This window comes from Silene latifolia, chromosome 10, assembly GCF_048544455.1.
Source record: "Silene latifolia isolate original U9 population chromosome 10, ASM4854445v1, whole genome shotgun sequence".
Taxonomy (NCBI): Eukaryota; Viridiplantae; Streptophyta; class Magnoliopsida; order Caryophyllales; family Caryophyllaceae; genus Silene; species Silene latifolia.
The window spans coordinates 88,883,507-88,896,052 of NC_133535.1; positions in this window are offsets into that span (position 1 = coordinate 88,883,507).

The window sequence follows — 12,546 nt, forward strand, 5'->3', positions numbered from 1 at the left end:
CTTTTTGCTGTCACATGTTGGTTAGCGGTTGTTTTAGCCACGGTTAGCAGCATCTTCTCTTATTCGTGCCCTTTGATACTTTGCAGGATGGACGCGAGTTCTTTGCCTTCTACTAGTACGTCCTCCAGCTCGTCCGTGAGCGAGTCAGTGGTCCCTGCTGTTGCCACTAGCTCCGCCTTGGTCACTACTGCAGCACCAGTTCTACTTGTCTCACTTCTTTGGGACGTTTACTCAGCGGCTAGCTCGGCCGGAGCTCGGTTCGAGCTACACCACCACCACTCCTACCGGGCCTTTCTCCTTCTTTGGGCGCGGACGCACTCCTCGTCTCCCGCGGCTGGTATCTGCCACCGAGGCCACATCGCGGCTAGCCGATTTAGCCATCACTTCCGGCCCTTCGGAGGTCATTGCTACGGGAGAGGGCACTCTCACACCTTTACCGAAGCGCCACGTGCGTTTCACTTCGACGCTCACCGGAAACGGTTAATTGCTTTACTTCGTTGCCCTCTCTCCCCCACCCGTTTCCTTGCGCGGACTGACCTAGAGACCTTAGGCATTTATGAGGAGGTCTGTAGTTTGTTGAACGGGACGGGTATGTCGGGTCTGATTACCATGCATGAGGCTACTATTCGTACCCTTACGTACGAATTCTTTAGCTCCTATTCCTTTGACACCGAGTCTTATGATGCGACCACTCCAGTTCCTCGCATTTCCTTTCGACTCCGCAATGAGTCGCACCATCGGACTTTGGCCAAGTTTGGCCAAGTTTTAGGCCTAGTTAGTGACGGTCCTACCGCCCCACCTCGAGACCTCCTTCACCACTCACAGGTCTGCTCTTTCTCACACTCCCTTCCACTCACGGAAGGGAGCTCACATTCACTTACCTGCGCCCCGTTACTACTTGCGTCTGTTAGGAGAGACCATTTTTGGGCGCCCTGAGTCCAATAACGTGACCAACACTGAGCTAGCGATTCTCGCAGGGTACCTCAACATTGACTACGGTACCCCGTTTGTTCTCAACATTGCCTATCTGGTAGCTCAGCATTGGAACGGAATTGGGACTCGGGTCAAGACCGTTTGTCCGTGGCGGGCTAGTGACTAGGATTGCCCGCCACCTTTACCCCACCGACCCTTCACTTGCTGCACCCGATAGGGATGCTTCTTACCTCGACCTGGGTGCCATGGCTGACTTCGCCTGGTTTCCAAAGGCGAAGGGGAGTGCGAGGACGTGGAAGATTTGTGGTTCCACGTCTGTTACCTTGCCGTGCTCTACCCTTCCGCCACTTTTACCGCTCCCTACTGCTGCTGAGGGAGCGAGGCCACCTCCACCTACCTACCACCTTACCTTCACCCCTCCTTCTTCTTCTAGGAAGAGGAAGCGGGAGGCCGGAGCATCCTCTAGCTCTCAGGCTGGACCTACACCCACGCCTCAACCTACACCCACTCAGACTCATACTCCACCCCCACTTGACCCTCCTTCTGGTTCGGTTTTTCCGGCCAATTTTGTCTGCCCTCCTGTTTTAGAGGCGCCCGAGGTCATGGACCAAGGGCGTCGTGATGCCGTGCTTTCGGATATGTGCAGGTACATTACTGAGATGAGACGGGATATGGCTTTGGCTGTATTCCCGCTCTACGAGTTCCATATCCGAGCCCGGCGACCGATTCCAGAGGGGTGGCCGCATCCTTCCTTCTACCGATACCCAGCGGACGGGTACCCTCCACTTTCTTCTGACTCAGAGGAGGAGCCGGAGGAGACATCGGTAGCACGAGAGGTGCGGTTACGGGCGAGCGGCAGCGGCACACGAGCTGCCGAGAGGAGAGCGACCCCTCCGTTCGTGCCGGTCCGGAGGATCACTGAAATGACGACGAGTCTCCCCCTTGTTTGTTCTTTGGTTTGGGGAGACCGTTTTTGTTGAGTCGGAGTACACGAGAGACGGCGGTGCCGACGACGAGTAGCTCTTGGTCTAATTCCCCGGTTTTTCGGTGGTTTGGGGAAGTTCGTGTTTTGTATGTTCTCTTACTCTTTTTATTTTCGTGTTTTGTATGTTCTCTTACTCTTTTTATTTCGTCTCCTTTATTTTTCTTTTATTGGTTGTATACTCCCATCCCCCATTTTTCTGCTGGTGTATGCTGGAGGACAACGAGGGCGTTGTCCGTTTTGGTTTGGGGAGGGTATTGCATCCTTTTGAGTCTGCATCTGCATTTGTTTTGCATTCACGTTTAATTTTTCAGTTTGCATTTGTTGTTTATTTTCAAAAAAATCAAAAAATCCAAAAAAATTAGAAAATTTCAAAAAACTCAAAAATATTCACGTTTAATTTTGCATATAGGTTGAGTCGGAACGGTAGATTTCCGTGATGAAATTGCACTTAACTTGTCATACCACTTGAGCCTTGCACTTTATTGATGGTTTTTAGCTTTGTCAATACGCATAGTCTACGAATTTACTGTTCAAATAATAGCGACTTGTTTAGACTTGACCGATAAATTGGCAAACTACTTAAAAATTCTGAGTTTTAGAGCTATAACTGGTGCCATTCATGACCAGTTCATTAGGAATTTTGAGAGTAGTACTCCTTGCATAGCATGTTCGTCTCATTTGCACATTTATGACATTCAATTTCTCGTCAAATGCACATATTCGGGTCTGCGGTTGGTGTCACATGCAGGGAGGGTCTTGCAAATTCCCCCTTCTTTACATCTTTCACCCATTTAGCTCCACATTGACCAAAACTTGCCTTTTTGACCCATTAGCCACATTCCAAACTAAGCCTGCCTAGTCAAGCTAGTTAGTCTGTCCTTTTGTGGTATGTTTTCCGTTGCAGTTTGGTCCGTAATTCCCGTTTGGAGTTGGTGTTTGTATTAAGGAAGGAGGAAGAGAAAAAAAAAAGTATTGAAAAAAAGAAAAAAAAACAGAGAAACGTGAAAGAAAAGAAGAAAAGAAAAAAAAGAAAAATGAGAAAAAACATGATGAGATTCACGTACAAAAAGAAAAAAAAAAAAGAGGAAAAAAGTTGTGAAAAAGTTGGACCCTCTTGTCAGAGTTGAGAAGATGTTCGAAGATGTACAATCGACAAGAGGGTTGGTTGTTCCAGTTAGTTGTCTCAGACGGTGTTTAAAAAAGGGAACTTTGTGACCGTCTAGCTCCTCCACTCTTATTCTATTTTTTTTTTGAGGAGATTGTGCTTTCAGTACTAGTGAGTTTTGTGCCAAGTGAAGGGCACCTGTGTTAGTTAGTCTTTCAGTCAGTTTGAGATCCGGATGGTTTATTATGGTCCTGTTAGGAATTAGCTTGACGCTTTTACCTCCACATTTCCATAACTTGTTTTGCCTTTTCTCACCTGAACCTCACTATTCCCATATTAATTGCAAATCCTCGGCTGTGACGGACATTATTTGGTTGGAGTGTGTGCATTAGCACTTGAATTGTCTTTCATTTTTGTTGCATGCATGCTATGTAGGTCGCAGTTAGGCGAGTGACTGTCTTTTCTTCTCTCTTTTACATATTACATTTGCCCTTTGCTTCATGAGAGAAGAGTGACCACGTGAGAGTCCAGTTTTGTTGGTCTTGCAAGGTCGATAGGTCAGCTTTATTTATGAACAGCTTACAATTCGTTTGCGTATTGACTGCCTAGCTTTAACTATTGATTTCTGTTGCATTAAATTGGTTCAAGTAGACAAGTTAAGCTAGCTCTGAGTTATCATTTCCGTTCCACTAGTTTTTTTTTGAGTTTACTCGAGGGCGAGTAAAGGTTTGGTTTGGGGAGATTTGATACGTGCCTAATGTATAGTCTTTTTGGCCTATTTCAGCACGTATTTCTATGCATTTCTCTACTATTTTTATAGTATTTTGCCCCGAATTGGCTACTTTGGTGTATTTTGTCCTTTTAATAGGAATGATCGCGAAAGTGGTGGAACCATGCTCCTTTTCGTCCTTTTTGCATGCATTTAGAGGAGACGGGATTGTCCCAGAGCGAGATGTTGCACTAGGAAGTGTTGTTGCACGCACTACGAGGCATTTGGGTGAAGACGTAAGCTGAATTGAAGACCCAAGTGGTCTATCGAGCTGATTGGTGGTCTATCGAGCAGTTTATAGGACGATCGAGTGGTCCCTAAGCTCCTCAAGGCTCGATCGAGCTATTCCTTACTCGATCGAGTAAGATGCACATGATCCAGGCCTCGATCGAGTGACCTGTTGGTCGATCGAGGGCCTTCTGTTGAGACATTGGTCGATCGAGTGGTGTTGCCTACTCGATCGAGAGGATTTCGACTTCATGGGCTTAATCAGTCCATGTTTTATTTCCGCATAAACACTTAGGGGTTTTGGCTATTTAACCTATGTTTTACTAGGTTATTAGTCATGATTCATTCTGACTATTCCTTTTACTATCTCTTTTACTATCCTTCACATTAGAACTACTGCTACCTTTCCTACGTTACTTTTTCTCCTTCTACTGTTGCTTGCATTTTGGGATTATTTCACTCGGACTCGGTTGTTCTTTACGCCGGAATCGCTTAGATTGTAATCTCCCTTCTTCTCTTAATAATAATTAACCTTTTGTTGCATTGTTTTCTTGTTATTGTTATCATTCTTTCTGCCCTAATTTATATTATTGCGTTTTATTGTTATTTCGTCATGTCTTCTGCTAGAATCTTGTTTGCTGCTAGCTCCATTAATAATATGAGTAGCTAAACCCTTTCATGTTGGGATTAGGGGATCTGCGGTAGAATAATGACGACGTAGTGAATGAATTAGACGAATTGACATAAGAGACTCTGTCACTATAGCAATATAACTGTAATTCTCGACCTAGTTGAGTGCACGCTTCTATGTCACCCATTAATCTGGCTACAATTAATCCTGGATCGAAAGATTGGACTAAATAGGCCTGCTATAAACAGTAGACTACCCTAATGAGGACGAAAGTTAAGTTAGTGGTATTTTAGGGTGGGAAGTGGACCGAAAGGACCTTCTAATATCCGTCTCGCATTAGTTCGTCTGAGTCATTTACTGCTAAGTTGTTGTACCACCGTAGTGAACCGAGTTCCCGACATGTCCCCCTCTTATTGATAGTTTTAAATCATTTTCCTGCTTATCTGCTCTTCTCTTTATTTCTCTTCCTTCAACTCCGTAGTTTAGAACCAAAAATTTAATCAACACCAATTGTTACCATAGGATTAGAAATAGATAGCTGTAGTTGCATTCCTCCCTGTGGATTCGATACTCGACTGCCTCTACTACATTTTTAGTTGAGACCGTTAGGTTTTATTTTTGACAGGTACGCGACAGACGTGTCACTACTCCACTCTTATTCTATATTTTTGAGGAGATTGTGTTTGAGTTTAGTGAGCTTTGTGCCAAATGAAGGGCACTTGTACTTAGTTTTTCAGTTAGTTGAGATTCGGACGGTCTTATATGGTCCTGTTAGGAACTAGCTTGACGCTTTTACCTCCACATTACCATAACTTGTTTTGCCTTTTCTCACTTGAACCTCACTATTCCCATATTATTTGTAAGCCCTCAACAGTGACGAACATTATTGGTTGGAGTGTGTGCATTAGTACTTGAATTGTCTTTCATTTTTGTTGCATGCATGCTATGTAGGTCGCAGTTAGGTGATTGACTGTCTTTCCTTCTCTCTTTTACATATAACATTCACCCTTTGCTTCATGAGAGAAGAGTGACCACGAGAGAGTCCGATTTTGTTGGTCTTGCAAGGTCGATAGGTTGGCTATATTTCTGAAAAGCTTATAACTCGTTTGCGTATTGACTGCTTAGCTATAACTGTTAGTTTTTGTTGCATTAAACTGGTTCAAGTAGACAAGTTAAGCTAGCTCTGAGTTATCATTTCCGTTCCATTAGTTGCATTTTAGTTTACTCGAGGACGAGTAAAGGTTTGGTTTGGGAGATTTGATACGTGCATTTTATATAGTCTTTTTAGGCCTTTTTATGCACGTATTTCCATGCTTTTATCGTAGTTTATGCTGCGAAATGCCCCGAATATGCTACTTTTGTTTGTTTTGTCTTATTTGCAGGAATGAACCAGAAAGTAGTGAAATCGAGCCTTTTACCGTCCGTTTAGCATGCATTTGGAGGAAGAGTGATTTTGGAGCGGGAATGTAGCTATTTTGAGATGCGCAAAGAAGAAAGATAGCTAGGCGAGCAAAGGAAGAACTTCAAATTGCTAGTGTCCACTTTGGAGAGCCATATCTCGAGTTATACAACAGATATTCAGGTGATTACAATTGGAGATGAAAGCTTGTCCTCTTAGCTTTCCAACGCCACCGGAATCACCCTGTTTGCCCAAGCAATGAAGAAATGGCAGCCGTTTGAAATTCAGTGCGCAAAGCAGGAAACTGTTGCTGGAAAGTACTCGATCGAGTAGAATTTTGTTCGATCGAGTCCTTTTTCTACTCGATCGAGTAGTTGCATTTATTGATTTAATCGATCGATTAGATTTTCTACTCGATCGAGTGGTTTAATCTTTAGTTTATTCGATCGAGTGGTTTTAAATCACTCGATCGAGTGGATTCTCTTATGGGCTTGGTCTTTTTAGTTTATTTCCGTCATTAGGTTAAATAATTCCTATTTTCTTATAAATAGGAAGTTAGGACGTCAGTTTTAAGGGGCTTCTCCTCTGGAATTTTACCCCATACGTTACTTTTTCCCTTTTCCACAGTTGAATATTACTTTCTCATTTCCGGATATTTCTACTGTAACTCTTTCTCTCCCTTTTTCTCCTTAATTATTTAATGTTTATTATTCTTCCCTTATTCCTTCTTCCTCTTTTATTCATGTTTAGCTAATTACTTTGCTAGGATTAGGTGATTCATTAGACTAATGTTAATTGCTAATTAGTTTATAGATTGGTCGTTGTTGTTTTAGTCTATGTTGATAATCGCTGCTTTAACTGTATCCTGCTAGTTGAGTCGACACAATTAGCCTTTTAATATTGGTAAACCTTGACCTGGACCGAAAGGTTGGAATAGGTGAGACCTGCAGTGAACAATAGGATGCTTTAGTGAGGGCGAAAGTTAAGCTAATAGCATTTTAGGGCGAATTGAGACCGAAAGAAGATATTCGTTGCCCCTTAGACCGACACATTGACTAATCTGTGACCTTAGCTGCAATTGATTGACGTTTATTGATGACCCGAAATCCTAGTTCCCTTCTCCTTCTGTTAATTTCCCTTAATTCTTTCTCTCTTGCCTTAATCTCTTAGTTTAGTCAGAAATCATATTCAAACCCCCACATTGTGACCCGTTACTCATAGACTAAAATTAGACAGATAAATCTCATTTTTGCCTCCCTGTGGAGATCGACCCTACTTGCCGCTGACTTCTGTTAGTTGTATTTAGGTTTATTTTTGATACTGCGATGACCGGTATCACTACCGATGAGATGTCTGTCCTATCCGAGCTTTTCGCCCAAGTCGACTTAATAAACGCTAAGTTTGCTTATGACTCGTCTCATTTTAACTGTAATGCAATTCTGAACGAATATGAGGAATTTGACTTGAGTGACTACCCATCTCATCTAGCCAAATAACTTGACAAACGAGAAGATATGACCCCCATCATTGAGGAGACCGAACCTATTAACGTAGGCACCGATAACACAGCTCAAGAACTTAGGATAGGGACAACCCTTAACCCCTCGGAAAGACAGCAGTTCATCGACCTCCTACACGAATACAAGGACGTATTCGCTTGGTCCTACAAAGACATGCCTGGGATCGATAGGGAGATTGCATAGAACAGGATACCAATTAAACTCGGAGCCAAACCCGTGAAACAAAAGTTGTGCCGTATGCGCCCTGAATGGGCCCTGAAAATCAAGGAAGAGGTTGACAAACAGTTCAACATCGGGTTCATCAAAGTGTACGAATACTCTGACTGGGTGGCCAACATAGTTTCTATACCCAAGAAAGACGGGAGAATTCGGGTTTGCGTCAACATTAGGGATCTGAACAAAGCAAGCCCAAAAGACGACTTCCCTCTGCCACATGTTGACATCCTGGTGGATAACACCGCCGAGCATGCCCTATTATCATTCATGGATGGGTATGCTGGGTACAACCAGATCAAAACGGCTGAGGAAGACATGCACAAAACTGCATTCACTACACAGTGGGGTACATATTGCTACACGGTCATGCTTTTCGGTCTAATTAACGCCGGAGCGACCTACCAAAGAACCGCCGCCACAGTCTTACATGATATGATGCACAAGGAGGTGGAGGTGTATGTCTATGACATGATCGTCAAATCTAAAGAGCGGGATTGCCACATCTGCGCCCTTCAGAAATTCTTCGCTTGTCTGCGGAAATACAACATGAGACTAAATCCTCAAAAGTGTGCATTCGGGGTCACCTCCGGAAAACTCCTGGGACACGTCGTCGGCAAAAGAGGCATCGAGATCGATCCTACCAAAATCAAGGCTCTTCAACAAATGCTTCGGCCTAAGAACGAGACGGAGATTCAGGGATTTCTCGGTCAAGTCCAATACATCAGCCGCTTTATAGCCATGCTCACTATGATTTGCGAACCAATCTTCAAGAAGCTTCGCGCCTCCGATCATACCGATTGGGATGACGACTGTCAAAAGGCCTTCGACAGGATAAAGGAAATCCTATCCAAACCTCCTGTCCACATGCCACCTCAACAAAGAATTCCCTTATCCCTATACCTGACTGTCACCAACACAGCCATGGGAGCAATGCTAGCACAAATAGTACACGACGAAAAACGGGCCATCTACTACATCAGCAAAAAGTTCATCGAGTATGAGACAAGGTACACCCAACTGGAACAGACATGCCTTGCCCTGTCTGGTCAACAAAGAAGCTGTGTTGCACTACATGCTCAGCTACACCGTTCACATCTACTCAAAGATGGACCAGGTCAATACATCTTCGAAAAACCCGTACTAAACGGAAGGCTGTCTAGATGGACACTCATGTTATCAGAATTTAACCTCAAATTCGTACCCCTCAAGGTTATCAAGGGAAGGGCAGTCGCCGATTTCCTAGCAGAAAATCCTGTCAATGAGAATCCAACGACCGACACATGGTCACTTCCTGATGAAGACATCCTTTGTGCCGACACCGACGCATGGGATCTATACTTCGATGGTGCATCAAACCTGAGAGGCTTCGGGGTAGGAATACTTCTAATATCACCAGAGGAAGAACATGTTTCAATCTCAGTCAACCTAGATTTCGCCATCGCCAACAATGGCGCCGAATACGAAGCATGCCTCATCGGCCTACAAACAGCCATAACACTTGGCATCAAGAAGTTGGGGGTCCACGGTGATTCCTCACACATTACCAATCAGGTGTCCGGATCATGGAAGATCCGAAGCGACTACTTAGCACCCTACCGAGCAAAAATCAATCAGGAAGCCGAGTTCTTCGACCAAGTCGACTACTTCCACTTGCCACGAGAGGAAAATCAATTTGCTGATGGCCTGGCAAAACTTGCCGCGCTCGTTAACATACCTGACAACATGATATCAATGCCCCTATGTGTCGAGAGAAGGAGCGAGCCAGCTTACATCAGCGCCATCAACAACGACGAGGAGAACCATGTCGAACCTTGGCACCAAGCCATTCTCAACTACAAAACCAAAAACGAATTCCCTTCTAACTCTGATACAAGAGGACAAAGAGCCATACGTTTACTTGCATCACAATTCGTGATAAACCAAGAACAACTATACAAAAGAACACCCCAAAGGATTCTTCTCCTTTGCGTCGATCACCACAAAGCCAAAAAAGTCATGGGAGAGGTCCACGACGGAGAATGCGACCCTCACATGAGCACAATGATGCTGACCCGAAAAATCATGCGTTAGACTTCTACTTGACCACCATAAAAGACGATTGCAGAAACTACGTCAAACATTGCCACAACTACCAAATCTTCGCCAACATACAACACATACCATCATCCCTTTTGTACACCATGACATCACCCTGGCTTTTCTCGACCTGGGGCATCGACATCATCGGAAAGGTCAACCCGGTAGGCACCAAAGAGCATTGCTTCGTCCTGGTCGCCATCGACTACTTCACCAAATGGGTGAAAGCACGGTCCTATGCAGTCTTGACCGCCAAACAAGTGGCCAAGTTCATCCAGGACAACATCATCTGCAGATATGGGGTACCCCATGAAATCATCAGCGACCAAGGCTCCCACTTCCGGGCAGAAACACAAGCCTTGCTGGACAAATACAAATTCAAGCGGCATCGATCATCTCCCTACCGCCACTAAACCAACGGCGGTAGAGGCAGCAAACAAAACTCTTGTCACCATTATCAAGAAGATGCAAGATAATTACAGCGATTGGCCGAGAAAATCTCATTCGCACTCTGGGAATACCAAACCTCCATTCGAACACCAACATGCGCCACCCCCTTCTACCTAGCATACGGTATGTAGACGGTTCAACCAGTAGAGTTGGAGGTCTCATCTCTATGCATCCTACTGGAGAGTCAAGTTCTTGAGGCGGAATGGACCCGTCGAAGGTTCAAACAACTCACGCTTCTAGACGAACGACGACTCAACGCCTTACACAACGTCCAACTATACCAACGACGTATACAACGGGCATTCAACAAAAAAGGTCAAACCCAGAAACATCAAAGAAGGAGACTTGGTCCTCAAGTCAGTTCGAGCACCACTACCCGTCGATCTGAGGGGGAAATTCAAACCCAATTGGGCCGGGCCATACCTGGTCAAGAAAATATTTTCGGGGGGGGGCGTGAGACGAGTTACCTAGACGCGGAGGATTTCACAAACTCGGCCAACCTAGACCAACTCAAGAAATACTACCCTTGAAACCTAGCAAACAACAAACCTTGCCCTAGTTTCACAACTAGTGACCACAATATCCCTTTTAAGTCAAGTTCCTCAACGCGTTCTGATTTGAAATTGCATGTTTTATCGAGTCTAAGTTACGGCACCTTGCCAAGTTTCAAACGACCTTTGATCTGTCAAAGGCAACATCCATTTGCACTCATACAAAAACACCTGAACTACGAGCATGGTTTGATTTCACCTTTTTCAGGTGGATACGTAGGCAGTCCTTTCTTACACAAGAAGGATACAACCACAACACCCAATCAAAATTAACAAAACTTTTCGAACTACGATCATGGTTTGATTTTACTTACTCAAGTGGATATGTTGGCAGTCCTTTCTTGCACAAGAAGGATACAACCATCCCCACACACATACAAAAACAAAATATCGCCCATACCAACTTTAAAAAAAAGAAAGGGAAAAACATTCCTCTTTCCCACAAAAATACAAAAAAAGAAGACTTTCTCCCTTCCCAAAAAAGTCCCATTTCCTAAGTGCAATGTTTAAGATAATTTAAAACGAATTGCCTCTACAAAATGGATGGAAGAAACAAGCATTCAAAATTTCTTTTGACACTAGTAATCCTCTTATTTAATTAATAATGAGAAGGATTACAAATTTGATAACAAATAAAGCTAAGAAAGTCTACAACTTGTCAAAGCTAGAATGTCGACTAAGACATCTCACATAGTAAAACAAGCAAAAATACACAATACATAGCTAGTACAACATAATAAAAAACTCACAACACTAATACAACATAATAAGTAAAACGGGTAATGGAGGTTTTCATTCTTCCATTCTACCCTTGCCTTTTCCCTCGGGGTACATCTTTCCCTTGTTCTTTTTGTTGGCCCGCCTAGCTTGAACTTCCTCTTCAGAACGGATCCTCAACGGATCTACAACGGTGACGGCCTCCGGTCTCTTGCAAGACCCCATACTCGGTGCAAGTCGAGCCCATACACGGCCCACTACCTCTTTGGGACCCAAGCTTCTCCTCTTTGGTGGACTCATTACATCCGAGCTAACATCATCGGCAAAGTCATCAAAGAAGGCACCACCTCCTGCTCGGGCCCTCTCTCAGGAGAACTCTCCAACATCTCGTACTCCAGCGTGACGCGAACCTCCTCCGATGTAGCCAACTGAGCCCTTGGTGTTATTGTAAAACTCGTCGTCAAAAGTTTACTCAACCAAAACAATATTTATAACTTCACCAACTACTCTTAGTAAAGAGGCATGTAAAGGTCGGATCCCAAAGGACGGGTATTGATGTAGGATTTTCAATTGTAAATGGTCGTGTCTTAGGATGTCACAATTTGGGGTTGAGATAGGAGATCAATTAAAACTAATCAACAATAAAAACAAAGCAAGGTAGATAAAATGAAGGTGTAAACAATTGATTAAAAGCACTAGGGTGTCATGGGTTCATAGGGGATTCATGGGAGATGATCATACAAACATGTTCTCTACTAGATGCAAGCACTTATTGTTGTGATGGGATCGAGTTAGTGTATATCTTACAATCCTTAAGAAGGTTTGGGTCCCGGAGCCGAATCGATTAGATTGTACAACACCTACAAGTCGACTTAGTCATTCCTATCCAACTATATGCATGGTCTAATGAGACTCGAGTTGGTTTATGTCTTACAAGTCTCATTGAAAAGATAAATGATGAGTAAA